Source organism: Solea senegalensis, linkage group LG4 (assembly GCF_019176455.1).
Source record: "Solea senegalensis isolate Sse05_10M linkage group LG4, IFAPA_SoseM_1, whole genome shotgun sequence".
In the NCBI taxonomy this organism is placed as follows: Eukaryota; Metazoa; Chordata; class Actinopteri; order Pleuronectiformes; family Soleidae; genus Solea; species Solea senegalensis.
The window spans coordinates 16,362,916-16,379,214 of NC_058024.1; the positions used below are offsets into that span (position 1 = coordinate 16,362,916).

Consider the following 16,299-nt stretch of genomic DNA (forward strand, 5'->3'; position numbering starts at 1 on the left):
CCTAGTAGAGGATGGGTTAAATGCAGATAAAGAATTTCCCTAAGGGAAAAATAAAGTATAAGAAAAGAAATAAGACAGGCAATTGGTGGCCATTCTCCTCTATTCTCTGGATATTTTCTCTTTTTACAGACCATTCTGCGACCATAAAACTTAAAGATGACTGTGCGTTGGTCAGCAATTTCTGAACTACTCAGACCAGCTAAATTCCACATTAAAAGTACCTTTTATATCACCTTTCTTCTGCTCAGTTTGAGCTTTATCACATCATCATGACCTTGCCTACAGGCCAAAATGCATGCAGTGTTGCTGTCATGTGACTGGCTGATTTGATGCAGTCTGGAGCAAGTGCTAAGAAAGTGTCCAGTGAGTGCATAATTTCAGAAAATAGTCATTATAGTGTGTCTTTGGCAGAGACTCTGGATTCATGTTTGGGATACTTAGAAATAAGTAAATCCATCCATCCATCTTCTACCACTTTATCCTCCACATTAGGTTTGCAGAGGGCACTTGTGCCAATCCCAGCTGACATGGAGCGAAAGGCATAAGTATTTACTTTTATTTGTTTTATTTGTTTATTTTAGTTGTGCCAGCTCTTTAACAGCCTCTGTTAAAGGAAGTGAAATTGGTGAACTCGTGAGCCTTTCAAACAGTCTAACCACAGTGGTTAGAGTGGGTCAACGTTTAATATTATCGCTAGGAAGAACTGTCCCAGATCTGCTGTGTGAGGGAGAAGTGTTTATTCTGAACACTACTTCTAGGATTAAAGTTGATTTTTTTTTATAAGAATTTTTCTTCAAACATGTTTTGTTCACAGGTTCAAGTATAAGCTTCCTGTGATAGTGTGCTGTAACATTTCCTGTGAGATTGTTCTGTTTTAATGAAGATGTATGGTAAGCGGCTTCTAATGCAAATGAAGGTATTTGAAAAATCCCTGTGCATCTTTAACTGTGTTCCCTCAGTCGATGAGAGATAAAATATGACCACAACCACAAATGAAGACAAGACACCACGGGTGTGAAAAAAAACCCAGCAGTTTAGATTTAGATTAGAATCATGCATGTTGAAAAACAAACATGTGAAACAGCAGAAGCAGCAAAACAAATCTACATTGAATACATTAAAAATTAAAAAGGGTCCCTCTCGCTCAGTGTTATAGAAGTATAAGTAAACGTAATCCTGTCCAGCAGCAGAGACGTAGTTTCAAAGAGGGAGAAAGTAACGTAGTGACAAATTGATGTCACTAATTACTTAAGTCCAAACATTCTTGCACCTTATCCATTAATCCATAAACCATTTGTTGTTAAAATGTGTTCCACCCAACTGAAATTGAACTTTTTTGTCACTGCATTCTGTTTCATATATGTGACCCTGTGTCCGCTCACAATGTCAGACAAATACACTGTACTATTCTTCCTCAAATCTTTCACGAGAGTGAGATAATTGATAATTGGCACGACACCATCAGCCTCCGACTTGCTACGTGAAAAACCAGGCATTAGAAAGTACAATGAGTGTGGGTGAAGTGATGTAAACACTGTTGGAGGTGCTCATCGCCGTCATTTTGGCTCCTTGATCGTCTCTCTGGCTGTTGCTGACTTCATGGTCGGATGCATTGCTTGTGGCGGTGGATGGACAAGTGAGGACTTCATTTCATGGTTGTCTCTTCACCAGCTGTGTGGTCATCCTGTTGACGTCAGTCTCAGTAGACCGTAGACCTGCTGGTGTACATCCCCCTCAGGTATGCGTTTGATTTTGAAATAGTTGATTGTAGGACTGGGCGACAAAAACAACAACAAATAATTGCAACAGTAGCTTTATAACAAAAGTTTAATATACAATATTTTTACATAATGTTTGTACAAAGTGAGATACAGCACACATTACTGATCTGCATCCACTAATGTGTTGATTGTTGGTTTAGGCCATAACAAGTCAGAAAACTGTTTTTCCCAATTTTGTCTACATAAATTCAGTTAATTGTCATAGAGGAGCAATGAAACCAAAAATGGTCACATTTAAGAAGCTTAAATTAGATATCCGATGACTTAAATCACAAAATAGTTGCACAAATAAGTTTAAAACATGCAGCTAAAGGTTTCTTCAACAGTTGCCAAAATCAATCTTAAATCTTTTAGCACAATAATTCTTTATCAACTGATATAAAAACAAAAATGGCAACGCTGGCTTCCTTTTAACATTCAATGATGCAAAGCCATTTGTTGCATGTTATGCACAGCTTTGCTCCCATGTTGCATGTTGGGCTACAAGCACAAAACATTGCCTATTCCAGTCAACTCCAAGATATACTGCAGGTTTATAGCTGTGATCCCCATATCGTACTTGGTTTACTCTGCACCATCCCAACATCAGAGAGAAACCTGGCAACAATTTTTCAGAAACGATCTCTAAACTACCCATAAGGAAAGAAACAGTTGGCGGCATCTCTTTCTCTAGTATCGACGTCGTTTGCACTCTCCTGGTTCCCACTCCACATAATGAACTGCATCGTTTACTTTAGTGAGCCGAGTGAAGTCCCCGAGTCAGCTTTTTCATGTTGGCATCCTGCTTACTCGGCTGTAAATGGAGCGGTATATGTGTTCAAAATATGGGATAAGAAAAGCTTATCAGGAGATCTAAAGACAGCGTTTTGCGTGTGGAGAAGAAAATCGAGGATGTTAATCAAGTCCGACAAAGAACAACAACCTCAGAAATAACATGAACTTTTAAACTTTGGTCACCTGAGCAGAAAAATAGGAACTCAATAATACACAGGAGCACGAGGACCAAATGAATTACAATTCAAATAGTTTTCATATTGATATTGTATAAAGAGCAGTGAAACAAATTCAAATGTTGACATTGAATGTGTTGTGGCAGCATGTGATATTTTTATTACATTTAAAACAAATCATTATACTTTGATGCAGTGAATATGCATGTAGGACAATCATCCTGACATTGTGATTATACAGCTGAGGAGTACATTTACTGTTAGCTTAGCACTGCAAATTGATTATCTTTGATTTATTGAAACTGAATCCTGAATAAATGGATTTCAAATGTTTGTGAGTTGGTTTTACTGTGGTTTTCAGGGTAATGATAAGCTTTGGCCACAAGGTGGCATTTGGGGGGCTCTTCTGTGTTGGCTGAGATGGTTAAGTCCCAAGCACTCATTGTACCTCTCAAGGAAGGTAATAGACTGTATAGTTATCGCCTGAGTAGGATTCACTCCATCCCACAAACTATACAACCTACTACCTCACCTTGCTAGGCTCAACTTCAAGCACAGCATCCTTAAAAACACTGCAAAGCACGTTGATAGAAGGCATCAGTTCCACCATTGTCAGTGAGTCCCTTCATCCATGGAGCTTTGTAGAGGCACACAGACTTTTGGCATCACAGCAGATAGTCCTGTCTCCTTAGGAAAGACAGTAGATTGCATAGTTATCTCAGAGGGAGGACACAAACCCCACAACTATTCAATCTACTACCTCAGCTTTAAGGACAGATGCTTTTGCAGGTCACAGTGGGAACATGTCAGTCAAACTGTGAGGCAAAGAGGAAACAAGTTAGTTTTGAGATGTTGATGCAATGTTTATAACACATGTATACATGTCTTTTAACCACATTATTCCAACGGAGATTCCTCCATGAGGAATGAGGTAGTCTGGTAAAGGCATCAGGTTGACACCGCATGATTCTCAGTCGTCGGATCACGGTGCATCCTCCACCACATGACATGCCGTCTTGTGATCAGGAGTCTTTTGCGGTCGCTGTGAGCTCACACTACATGAGTGACCACCGGGTCAAACGCTACACAGTCCTTCACCAGGTGGAGCCCGACTACAGTGTGTCTCATCATGACAACTCCTGCAGCAACAGACGAGACGGGAAGTGAATCTATGAAAACAACTTGCTCCTTGTACCACATCATGTGTAAAATAAAGGCTTTGTAGCTTAACATAAGCCTTTTATAGTGATATATGGCATCTGACCAATTCCATTGGGCAGTCTGAATGTATTTGGACATGTACAAAAGAAATACATCTTTCTTAATTATGTGCCCTTTTTACTGTAAGTCATGATACACTTAACAATCAGAAAATGTGACGATTGGTGGGAAGATCACTTGTATTCAGATGGCAAGTTGGCACATAATGAACGGCAGCTGTGCCAAGAATTAGTGCCTACTTCCTGACATGCAGAACAAAACAGCTCAGTTGCTCAGTTTAAAGACGTCCTCTCCTTCTGTTCCTTTATTAGCAACAAATGCAAAGCTCAGGGAAGAAAAAGGCACATGGCAGTACTTTGTCCATTTTAGGGTTCGAACCCATACTCCACATCTGCGGTGCAACTTTTTAACACGTCTAACTTCACCTTCAGATCTATATACAGTTTATGTTCTCCAAATAATGGTGCAAAAGTGACTTAAAGGAATTTGTTGTTTTATAAATGTTTTCACAGAGCTGATTGCTGCTGCTAAGAAATCCTGCTGTTGGTTTTTGGTTTCGGATATTCTAGAGAGGCTGAAGAGTTGACTTCAGAGAATTGTCCTTTTTGCTCAGCGTGAAAGGCACTTCATGTCAATGTCTATTTACTGTGCCAGCTGGAGTCTGGGACACAAGCTGGGCAGAACTGTCTGGCCCCGACAGTGCCATACTCCGGCTGAGCTGACTGAGCCCAGACACTGTTATGGTAGATGACGATAGACGTCCCGTAAGAAGGCTCGGACACTTTGCATAAATTAGCATGTGAACCGTGATGGTTGAAAAGCGGCTGGGCAGTTCATTAACATTCTGAATTCCTCTTTGGTCTAATTATACTGACAGTGATTGAAATGTTTTGGCAGACTGTGTGGCCGCAGTGCCAGGCCGTCCTCACTGGGGCGGAATGAAAAGGCACATGGGCATCAGAAAATGGGAGGCATTAATTGAGATGTTGAATCATTTTGACTGTAAATGTATCGAACTCTTCTAACTAACGCGCCGCTACGTAAAATAAACGTCTCATACAATTTTCCTGAACTAGACACAAACCGAAGTACAATACAATACAAGTAAACAAATGTTTATGTTATGTTTGTATTAGCTGTCTGTTTGTTAGCAGGATTATGCTAGCAAGATTTTCTTTTTTTGCTTGGTGGGAGGCTGGGGTCGAGTTCCACCAAATGTTTAGAGAGGATTCAATTCATACAGCACTTTCTGTAACATTATCAAACATGAAGCGTTCATTTTGTGACTTTCTCATTAACTTATACAGTGATCATTATAAGAAAACTTTTATCATTTCTTTCACAGCTAATATATAAAGTATGAACTGGTAAAATCGAATACGGTTCTGTGAAACAATCTAAATGTTAGTGTCTTTTAATCTCTGGTCAGTTTAGCCACCAGACAACAGCACATATCTACTCTAATGATGTGACTGGCAACTTATACCTTTATTGTCTCCAACTTTTCTGTTAATATATTTGTGCATCGTTCTTTTTAAGACAACAATGTTTCATATGAACACTAATTAACACATCCATTAAGACCAATTTGCAGTAGCTAAATTAGTTATAACGAATGGTATAACTTTCATAGGAAACCCCAATGCTGCTAATGATAGGAAAATGGCTGCTCTTTTAAAGAGTATCACAAAGGAGAAGTGATATGAATCCATGACTGCTACTGAAACAAATAAAATGCCAGTGAACGCATCACTGACACTGTTTGTTTACTGTCAGTGCAGACAGAAATGCCCAGGGCAATTCTCTCAGACAAACTGGGAATTTAGCAGATGAAGGCACCAAAAAAAAATACCATTACAAGTTGGCGATGATCCATGATGATCAGTGGAATTTGAGGGACGATTGTGAGAGAAGAGACTAATGGTAGTTCTCTTATGTGGTTTGTCTCCAACATTTGGTGCCAAGAAATGAGCATTGTGTGCGTGCCAAGCTGAATTTCAGTGAGACAAAAAAGGGGGCGATGTCGGAGATGCAACATGGCTGAAGCCACAGCTGAGGGGGGAGGAGAGCAGAAGCGGCAAAGCAGTGAAATGATGCAATGTAAGTCGGGAGTATGACGCCAGCACAGGAAGGTAATGTGCTGTTTGTGCTATGTGAACTGTGTTCACAAATCTAGAAATCAAAGAAATCCTTTGTTTTGTACAAGCAGACGTTGTTTGTACGTTAGAATGGTGGTTATGTTTTGTGGTTTTATCTGAGTGCTATCATTTGTGATGCTGCTTAATAAACTCAGTCAGTTCACGTCCATCTGGCACGCCAACTCGGTCTGCCATTCATCGTTCGATGGTAGTAACAATTCTGACATCCATCTGAGATTTATTTAGGAGCAGAGGTTTCACATTATTTGTCATTTCAGTGAAGCATCAAATAACTGAGCAGTCTAAAATCTTTACCTTGTGTTTTAGTGTTTACAGACGGTGTTGCTGTGAACTCTGCTGTCACTCAAACTTTGAAACTGTCATGAAAAATCAGAGGATTATTTTCTTGACTGGTTTTCAGTTTTTTTTTTAGCCCCTACTGAGTCTTTTCTTCAGTTGTTTTAAGTTCCTTATTTCGTATTTGCTGTGTTTCTGATTGAAGCTTCCTTTCTTTCTTTTTTTTATTTTTTTTTTTAATGTTTCTTGTTTTTATTCTAAAACAATTTTTTTTCTTTTTAAGTATTGATAAGCAGTTTTAGCCCAAACTAGGGATAAATACTGATCCCAAGTAATGACCTTGTGACCCCCTAATCTTACAGCTCTTTGTGGGGATCCAGACCCACATATCTAGTACATATCTAGATCGATAGACATGTATAACCTGCAGGACATATGCCAGGCACTATGTCGGGCAACTTGAGTGAAGCTGGCGGATCACTGTTGTGCCCTGGGACACCAAAACATTCAGGGAGAAACAAATAGGACAGCATTTTAAAACCCAAAGAACCCTACAGGTGTTGTAGGTGGACAGCTGCCAAAAAACACGCTCTAAGCAAGCATAAAAGATGGAGCGATGGTAACCACACAGGCAATAGATTCCACTTTGTTTAATGATTATTTATACCATATCGAGGTCGGAATCCAACACTAAATAACTTAACTTTTATTTTGCATTAATTTTGTTATTTTGCAATAACAAATTGCACTATGTTGTTGCTTTGACATAAGTTTGATCAGAGGATACGGCTTACTTAGTAAAGGGTTGTCTAATATGTGGCTCTGTCCTCTCACATTGCCTGATATTCCACATACAGATAAATCCGAAGACACTGTTGAAACATCTGGGGCGTCAAGGTGTTCTCACAATGACTATAAAAATGTATTTGTGTTTTTACTTTTATTTTATCTCTTATTATTCTTATTAATTCTTATACAGTAGATGCTACAGTAGGTAGGATTACATCCAGGTTCCTTGCTTTGCTTTTACAGTAAAGATATTCTATTGGAAACAGGAAGAGTCAAATGTGTGTGTATACAGTGTGACCTGATAAAAGAAACAAGCAGAAGGAAGAGACTTTGATCCTGGTAACCACAGAGTGACTCTAACCATGGGGAGGAGAGTAACGCAAATAGCAGAGGATATGGCTTTCCAAACAACATGTCATCAAGCAGCATAGCGAGTTCATCTGAGGAGAACTTTGGGGGAGGAGGAAGTAAGTTCATTTTTTAGCCTGCCCTTCCCCTCAGTCCCTCTGCCTTTTTTCTTCATTCTCTCTCTCTCTCTCTGTGTACAGTAAGCCTCAACATGTCGATATCACACACTCGAAACACAAACTTACCAAGCTTAATTGACTAAAGGCAAATAGAACCACAAATAACTGCACAACCACATAAACATGTGTACTTTGTAAAAAAAAAAAATATATATATATGTATATATATATATATATATATATATAAGAGATTGGCCTGTTTCGATATGTCTAAGTAAATGTAATATCACTGTTTTTATAGTGTCCATGTTTCTTGTGGCTACGAAACCTCAAATGAACTGGTGAGACTCGATCCGAAACTGAGACCTTGCAATCTTGCAATGCAAGCCCCTTCATGTATAGAACAATGCTTGTAAGTCAGGGATCTGGTTCATACTGGTTTTTGATCAAATCTATCAAACAGCAGCATCAAGAAGGATTCACTAATCCGGCGATGTGACCACACGGTATATAAACCACATATTGGTCATGATCCTTCTTCCTCATTTGTGATATACTTTTTCTTTTTTTTCTTTTGTGGTAAAATGGTGAACAGTGGCCACGCTACAGCTTAGGAGAATTTTCTATCGCCCCTGGTTGCAGATTTCGCACGAAAACAACATATAAATGCCTTAAGCGATGACCCGATTTGAGTCTTTATTATAATAATTTGTTATAATAACGATGTCTTTTATGAAGGGATGAAACCTTTTTGGTCACTGGCTTTGCAGTGTCTTTAGGCCCTGAAATGTCTTTGTACCTAAACGTTGCTTTTTACTGCAGTTCTGTACTTAAGAGGGAGTAACACACACCACTAAAGCTTATTATGACCCACGGCATGTGTTCTATCAAATATGGCTATAATAAACAGACTGCTCATTATTTACAAATGATATGTTATTATCTCGTAATGTATTTAGCCCACGAGGCGAGCAAAAACGTTGCCGATTTTAAGGCGTTATGATCAGTTCAAGCAAAGCAGACACGTGTACAGTGTGGACGATGACCGTAAGAAAAGTGTAACAGAGACGAAGTACAAAGACACGTATCAAGGCCCAAACAGAAGCAGAAATCAAAAATCTGAAATACCTGGAGGTGACTTTTTTGCATACGTAGGTCTGGCTACTGTTCACCCACAAAGAAGGTCATGGTGGCTATTAAAAAAAAGAACGGGTTAGAACATGGACAAGAAAGCATTTCCACATCCCTCTCCTTTGCTTGCAAAACGAGGGAAAGGCTGAGTATGATACCAGCAAGGAACCCCACTTGAACAGGGGGCTGGGGATTGAGAGCAGTTTTTTGACCATGCCCTCCTCTCTCCCTGCCTACTTCTGCCCCTCTGCCAAAAAGGAGAGACAGCGAGGAAAAAGCGAAACGGGATAAAAGAAATCATAAAATGAAATGAAATATGTAGGCTGAGTTGATCGAGTATTCCCGAACAGATAAAGGTGGAAGAATCACATGAACTGTAGATGTGTGTGTGCCATCAAAAAGACATTTACTTGGTAGTATAGGATTAGAAGCTGGGAAGAGAGAGGCAGAGTGCGGTAAATAAGCTCAGGTAAAAGAATCAGCAGTGAGTACTTACATGCTGTCTTGTAACAAAGCCGACAGGTTTGATAGATTTAACTACAGTTTGCCAAACAATTCAGTGCCAGATGTTCCTTTAGCATCTCAGAGCAAATGAGTTTAATGCTCCTCTCAGAGCCATGCAGTAAAGCCTTTTGTCAGCAGTTGGCATCATTCCCAGGTACTACATGCTTCACAGTTCCCATTTTCGGTAGTCATTCAGGACGTCTTTGGTTGTTCTGCACCTGCCTGCTTTTTTTTATTCAGATCTGTGACAGCGCAGAGAAGAAAACAGTGTCCACCAAGTTTGTAATTAAATTTGAGTGCCGTAGTGTTTGCAGTCAACATGACAGACTTGTGGTCATGGATGTTTACCACAGTATATCCTGAAGTCACAGAGGGTGTCATGAAGGGATGAAGCACGAATAAAGGCAGGAAGAAAGGTCCCTCTCCAAAAATAATGTTTAGTGTGGGTCGTCACCAAGAAATGAAAAGCACTGCACTTAATCCAGTGTACAAGTCCTGAAAAGAGGACAGAGTGAGTGTGTCACCGAGTGCCATGGACACTCATCAGTATCTTTCCTCAGGCAATATCCGAGACAGCTTCTTGTGTGATGTCACTGACTCTCTCTTTTTCTTTTTTCTTTAGAGCAATTATATCCTTACATATACTTCATTTGATTTCTGTCCTCATGACGTCCTCTTTCCAAAGCATGGCGTTTATAGTCTTGAAGAACGCTGAAAGTTATACATGAACAAAAATGTTAGACGTGAATCAAAGTGGTGACATTTCAGGCGAGAGGAGAGGAGAGGAGAAGAGAGGAGAGGAGAAGAAGAGAGGAGAAGAGCCGCAAACTCCCTGTACAAATCTCACTTTGTGTCGCTCTCTTCCTGCTCGCAAACAGCAAGCTTGTAAAAGTTTCAGCTGCAAGGACTTGGGCCAGCCTCCACTGGCACCGTTTCAAAAGAGCACTGCCTGTTAGAAAAATGGTGGGGACAAGTCTGCTTAGGGAGTGTTGGATCTTTGCACTCCCTTCCACCACCCTCTCCCTCTTTCTTTCTCTCTCTCTCTCTCTCTCTTAGGGACACAGGGCAGATGCCAACCTAGTGCCAGCTCAGTCATTTAGACATCTGTTCATCTGCTAGTGATTCCCAGTGTTCTGGATCGCCCTGGGGTAACTGGTCTTCACCACAGATACACAGAGAATAGGAAATGCAAGCTACAACACTGTTTCCTGAATACTATGTCCTCCATTTCAAATGTGTGTCGAGCTCTCACGGGGCTCAGCGCAGCTTGTGTTACAACTCACAAGGTTTCCGGCTGCTTTGCCTTTATTTCTGCTCCGGGTTTCCTCGGGACTCTTGTCTTAACATTCTTCCTTTCAGTGCAAAGTTAAACTTTAATACGTTTTGAACAGCAGTGCAGGTAGTGGAAGAAAGTTCAGTATGTTCACACTTCTGTAGTCTAAAGTGTTTAACGGAGCACTATAAGTATCGTTTTACCGTCATACTTCCATATAAGTTTGCCGTATCTGCTTTGCATTCATGACAGTTTTTTATAGACTGAAGTCATAATTGACTCCTATCTGTGCCCCAGAAACACACTTACCCTTAACACGACTATCAGGAACACAAACTGCATGCTGTAAAAGTGATGAGGCTTCTGCTTCTCAGATACTTTTAAGGCAGTGTCAACGCATGTCTTTGGAATTTACAGTAAGCAGCTACGTGTTGTTCGTGCAGGTAGCTGCCAGTGTTTGACTGAGCTGGTGTGTACATGGTGTAGCATAATCAGAACCGATGCAGTTTCTGAATTGTTTTGTTGTGATTGTCCACTAGGCATCAGTAACTGAGGTTTCTATTGGGATATCAGGGTGGGAGTTGACTTAAAGGTACAGAAGGGATTTTTTGCACTTCTGCACAAACTCTAGGCTCCATTTACAGCCTTACAACTGTCACAGGAGGCTTTGACCAATCACCAGAAAGTGCAATAATGCTATAAATGACATGATAACATCAGGGTGGCGCAATATTTACTGCAAATGTGTGGTTTTATTTCAGATGCAGGCTAATTTTACTGTGAATGTTTTGACCATATTTCTTCCTGTGTGTGGTTTACGAACTGTGAGAGTATCTTTGAGTACCATCGAAAGAAAGAAAAAGTAACGCTATTTGCTGTTAAACTGTTTATAACAATGTGCATTTGAAATGTGTAGGCTATGTGTGTTTAGTCGGACATTTGTTTCTGCAATTTTCTTTTCAAATGCTTAAATATAAAAATAGCGTCACAATAGAGCATAAAGGAGCAACAGGGTTTTCTGGGACAGAGAGTCTAGATTACCATAGCTTGTAACTTTACAGAGAAACTCTATTAAAGATGTATTTTCGACAAAGGATCGCAGTCACCATTTTTACACAGGCTTTGGTTCAACCGCGGTACATTTTCAGACCCCATTGGAGCAAGGGCCTTTCTCCATGGAGTCACTCCGTGTGTGGGGGTTTTCCCCGGGTTCTCCGGTTTCGTCCCAAAGTCCAAAAACATGCAAATTTGGGAATTAGGCAAATTGGACACTAAATTGACTGTAGGTGTGCGTATGAATGGTTGTTTTTTGTCTTTATGTGGGCCGTTGATGGACTGATGACTTGTGTTGTGTGTACCCTGCCATTTGCCCTATGTCAGCTGGGATTGGCACCAGCGGCTCCCATGCTTGTAAGAAAGTCGGCATAGTGCCACAACAAATCTTCTGATGTTTGATCTTGAAATGTGGTCTTCTACTTGGAGGATTTCTCCCCACTACCACCTCTTTCTCTTCGAGGTCACAGCCAAAGCAGCCACTTCTATGCTCCCTTCTTTCTTGATTAACAGTAAATATTTATTAGACCTTTTACATTACACGCTATGTCAAAATTTCAGTTTTGGCACATGGTACAGGCGACAGCCTTGTTCAACTTTTTTGGATCAGTGTTGAGATTGTGAGTTTATTTTCATCTTCAACCCGAGAGGCTATTTTCGTTCCTGAATAGCTTCTTTCCATTTATAATGAATGGACGAGACCTCCTGGCATTGTCTCTCTTTCTATCCCTCCACATTCCTTGAACAATTCCTCCTTTGGGAATAGATTAACGCAGATTTTCCTGTTTCGTCTTCATTGTTTGTCTTCCTGAGATATGAGCCCTCTCTGAGTTGATGATTCACCCGGCTGTACAGCACCACAGAGTTCACATCCGCACTGACGTGCTGTTTCAGCACTAAACCCACAAGTGAACTAAAATATCGTCTTCAGTGCCCCTCCTCAAACACAGGTCACTGCCACTGGAAGCTATACCTTTATGTGTCCAACATAATTCTTCCTGGCTTTGTGTTTGCACAACTGTGTTGAATAGTCCCTGTTTCACCGTAACTTTGATGAATGTGTTTTCATTTCATTCAGGCTTGTTGTTCCAGTTGTTGGTATAGTAAGAGCTGGTTTTACAGTCTAAAGTCTCTTTATCTTGATGGCTTCTCTGCTGCTCCCTCGAGGTCGCTGGCCTTCCTGAGGCCAACTGCCATGTTGCTGTCATTTTCAGAAATGCCAGTAAGACCATTGGGGTCTCTGAAGCCCTTTTCAGCCGTCAGGGCAGTGTGAGCAGAACTGTTGAAAAGAGAGAGACAAAGACTTTCCTTCTTGATCGTGTCTTGTCGTGTCTTGTCAAGTCCAGCCAGGACTGAGACGGAAAGCTACCATTCTGGTGGATAATTAAAATAATTTAAACACTGCAGCTAAAGGGAAATGGTCGGTTGATTTGAAAATATGCATGAGTGAAATTACTGTACCTCCATGTGCCCCCTGGTGCCTCAGAGCTTCTTCCTTGTAGATGTGTTTTGTCTCTTGGGGCACAGCAGCATCTGGTGGTTGACTGTGGAAATCACACTGCTCGACTGTATGTTTTCACTATTGTGTCTTTGTCGAGTCTCACAGATGCTTCACACTCACACTGTTGCGCACAAAGTCAAACAGGTCAATGAACTCCATTTGGTCATTACCCTTACATCAGTTTTTTTATCTTAATTTTCAAGATAGTTCAAAGGAAGAGAGAGAGAGAGAGACACACACACATTGCCTGTTGTACTGCAATTGTGCATACAGGTTCCTTGGAAATATTGCTGCTCCAGCACTCACACCTACTTCATATGCGGCAAAGAAACCTAATAAAAAAGATAAGGAAAATTAAACATTTGCAACTACTGGTTTCACAATACACAAAAACTTAATTCAAACTTCAAAACGCTCATCTTAATCAGGACATTAGTGCTTGTATTTTTGTAATTGCACTTACATAATAAAATTAAGTCTTTCAGAAACACTTGTTTCACAAACAAAAATGAATAAACTTAGTTTGAGCTTCAAATTGTTTAAAATTATTTGTTTTAACATTTAGCCACTGTTGCACAATAACACTAAAGGAGATACAATCAGAAATGACCTAAAAAATCTGAATGTGTTATGTCACTGTATGATTGTTTACCTATGTGCAGTCTAATCTGGTCACCTGAATCAGCTGTTTGAGTTTGAATGAAGTTTGTACATTGAAGTGAAACTAGTTTTTTTGGGGGGTTTTTTAAGGAAAAGATGAAATGTGTAAAATGCAATTGAGCTGAACGTGTAGAAGTTTGAACGTAGTATCTATGTTGAAGTATGTGGAGCTAAATAAGTTAACAGACAAACAATAGTGGAATAAGAAGAAGTAGAAAAAATGATGAAGTTTGCAGCAACCCCACTGTAATGTATCATGGTGTGTGCAATGCATCTAAAATTAAAATAGACTCTCCTTTCAAATTGAATGTACACATGCAGCTCATGCCTTTTGTTTTATTGGAAATCTCCACAAATTCCCTCTGAAAACTCCAAAGATTGCACACAGATGGTGAGTGGCTAATTAGAGTAATCCTATTGGAAAGGACAAGACTTCCTCCCAGTGTTGTAGTCAATGGGGGGACGTGTTTTGTTAAAAATCCTCTTAGAAGTCGGGTCATGTGATAACACAAATTCCCCCGCCCCCCCACCCCTACCTATGAGCTACAGCATATGTATGGAGACTCGTGGTTAATCACACGCGGGATAGAGTCAGTCACTGTGCTACTTGGTAAAAGCAGTGTGTGGTGGGAGATTGTTTTAAATCACATTTTTTTCGTTTCTTTGCACTGAAATACTTGTACGTGTGTTGGATATCCTCTCAGTATATGTTCCTTTTTTTTTTGTTTTGTTTGTTAAAACCAAAATGTGGATGTAAGCCTTCACCACAACAACAATGCCTCTGCACAGTCACAGTGTGAAAGAGGCCTGGGCTCAGGACAGGTATGTCAACTTCATCACACGTGAAGATAATTACTGTAGCATTACCAAATGTATTTCTCTTTTTTTTTTCCTTTTTTTTTGATGTGAATGCAATATTTCTTGTAACTTCAATTACCTGAGGCCTTGAGGTTTCCGCTTCACCACACCCACTTTCCACTATAGTGCAAGCCAAGTAGTGCTCAACCAATAAGTGGCAAGCGAAAGCATTGTTGCTGTCAAGCCCAAGTCCCATAACCTGTGTTACCTGTTGATGTAGAAGTGACACTACAGATTTCGCAGACTGTGGAACTGATATTATCGTGGCTGCTGGTGTCACCATGTTTTAACCAGAGAACATTTCATGTGGGAACTTTGGAAATAGTTCACATTGACATGTTTTATTTTAAATGGCAATTTCATTTATTAAATTACAACAAATGCAATGTGCTTTACAACAAAGGGCAAGGGCAATGGCAATGCAATACATTTTTAAGAAGATGATGTGAAAAGTTGAAACGCACAGAAAAAAGAAAATCAACAATAATTACACACACTTTTTTTTTTTTATCTAAATGAGGACACATCATAGACATGATACATTCCCTAACCCAGTGGTGTCAAATTCATTTTAGAATTTGAGTTCAGTGGCCACATACGGCACAATTTGATCTCAAGTGGCTCAGACCAGTAAAATAATAGCATAATAACCTAAATGTTTTGCTTTGTTTTACATTTAATTAAGTGTCCTTTCAAAAAACATATGATGTTTCTTGAGGAAAAACAAGTGCAATTTTCAACAATATTATGTGGATTGGATTAGCATTTACATGTGCATTACAACTTACAGATCACCAGTATCTGGAAACTAAAAATTGTGCTCTCTGGTGGACCGGTTCTGACCAATGGGCCACATATTTGACACCCCTGCCCTAACCCCTTACTTTAACCTTAACCAACACAACTAAGTGTCTCACCCTAACCCTTAACCAAACCTCAAAACCAACTCTTAACCATAAAAAGACATTTAAAGTTGTGGAGAACGTATGAAATATCCCCACAAGGTCAAAGATTTGTGGGGATATTTCAGAAAGTAAAATACTTAAAGGAATACATCGCCAATGTGCATTTAGCTTTGTATTACTCGAATAAGGGTAGTATTTCTGAATTTCAAAAATACTGCCTAGTATTCTAGTAATACAAAGCTAAATGCAAATCGGTATTAATATCAAGTATTCCTTCAAGTTAAAGTACATGTTTATCTTGTGTTTGTTATGTTCAATAGCTCCAACTGCTATCATTGATTCAGAGTGTTTGTCAGCGTTTGTACAGTAAATGAGCAGGTCAAACTTTTATTATCTCAGAAACACTTTATCCACTCAGGAGCCACGTACACAAGATGACATAGAGAAGAGGCAGAGAGATTCTATAACGGCAGCGACCGTCAGGAAGCCAAAAGATTACTCCTGGTGGCAGCTTGTCTTTGGACTGTGGGAGAAAATGCATACAAGAACTTTCTAACTCCACACAGACATGCCTTAGTTGAACTGAGAACTTTCTAGTAGGATGGCACCAGCGTTAACCACCACATCACTAATGTTTATATTTTAAAGTAAAGCAATGATGCAATTTCTTTATTATTTTTGCCACAGGGTTCAAGAAAATGAGGACTCTGCTTTGGCCCTACAGCTGAAGCTTCAGGTAAACCTGTGTGGTAGGAAATATGAAATCTCTGT

General features: G+C 39.9%; 2 long non-coding RNA genes across 4 annotated transcripts; both read right to left on the reverse strand.

The window, feature by feature from the left end:
* Nucleotides 1-1,809: 1,809 nt before the first annotated feature.
* On the reverse strand, nt 1,810-10,190 carry LOC122768650. 3 transcript variants are annotated; one of them, XR_006360340.1, is made up of 4 exons: nt 9,627-10,190; nt 9,271-9,520; nt 8,772-8,836; nt 1,810-3,546 (listed from the first exon to the last, which is right to left on the reverse strand). It is a non-coding gene; the product is annotated as an uncharacterized LOC122768650 (long non-coding RNA). The 3 variants fall into 3 exon arrangements; XR_006360339.1 differs by having other exon boundaries at nt 1,810-3,418; nt 3,492-3,546; nt 9,271-10,175; XR_006360338.1 differs by having other exon boundaries at nt 9,271-10,175.
* Nucleotides 10,191-12,102: 1,912 nt separating this feature from the next.
* On the reverse strand, nt 12,103-13,096 carry LOC122768600. The gene is made up of 2 exons (XR_006360330.1): nt 13,066-13,096; nt 12,103-12,977 (listed from the first exon to the last, which is right to left on the reverse strand). It is a non-coding gene; the product is annotated as an uncharacterized LOC122768600 (long non-coding RNA).
* Nucleotides 13,097-16,299: the final 3,203 nt, after the last annotated feature.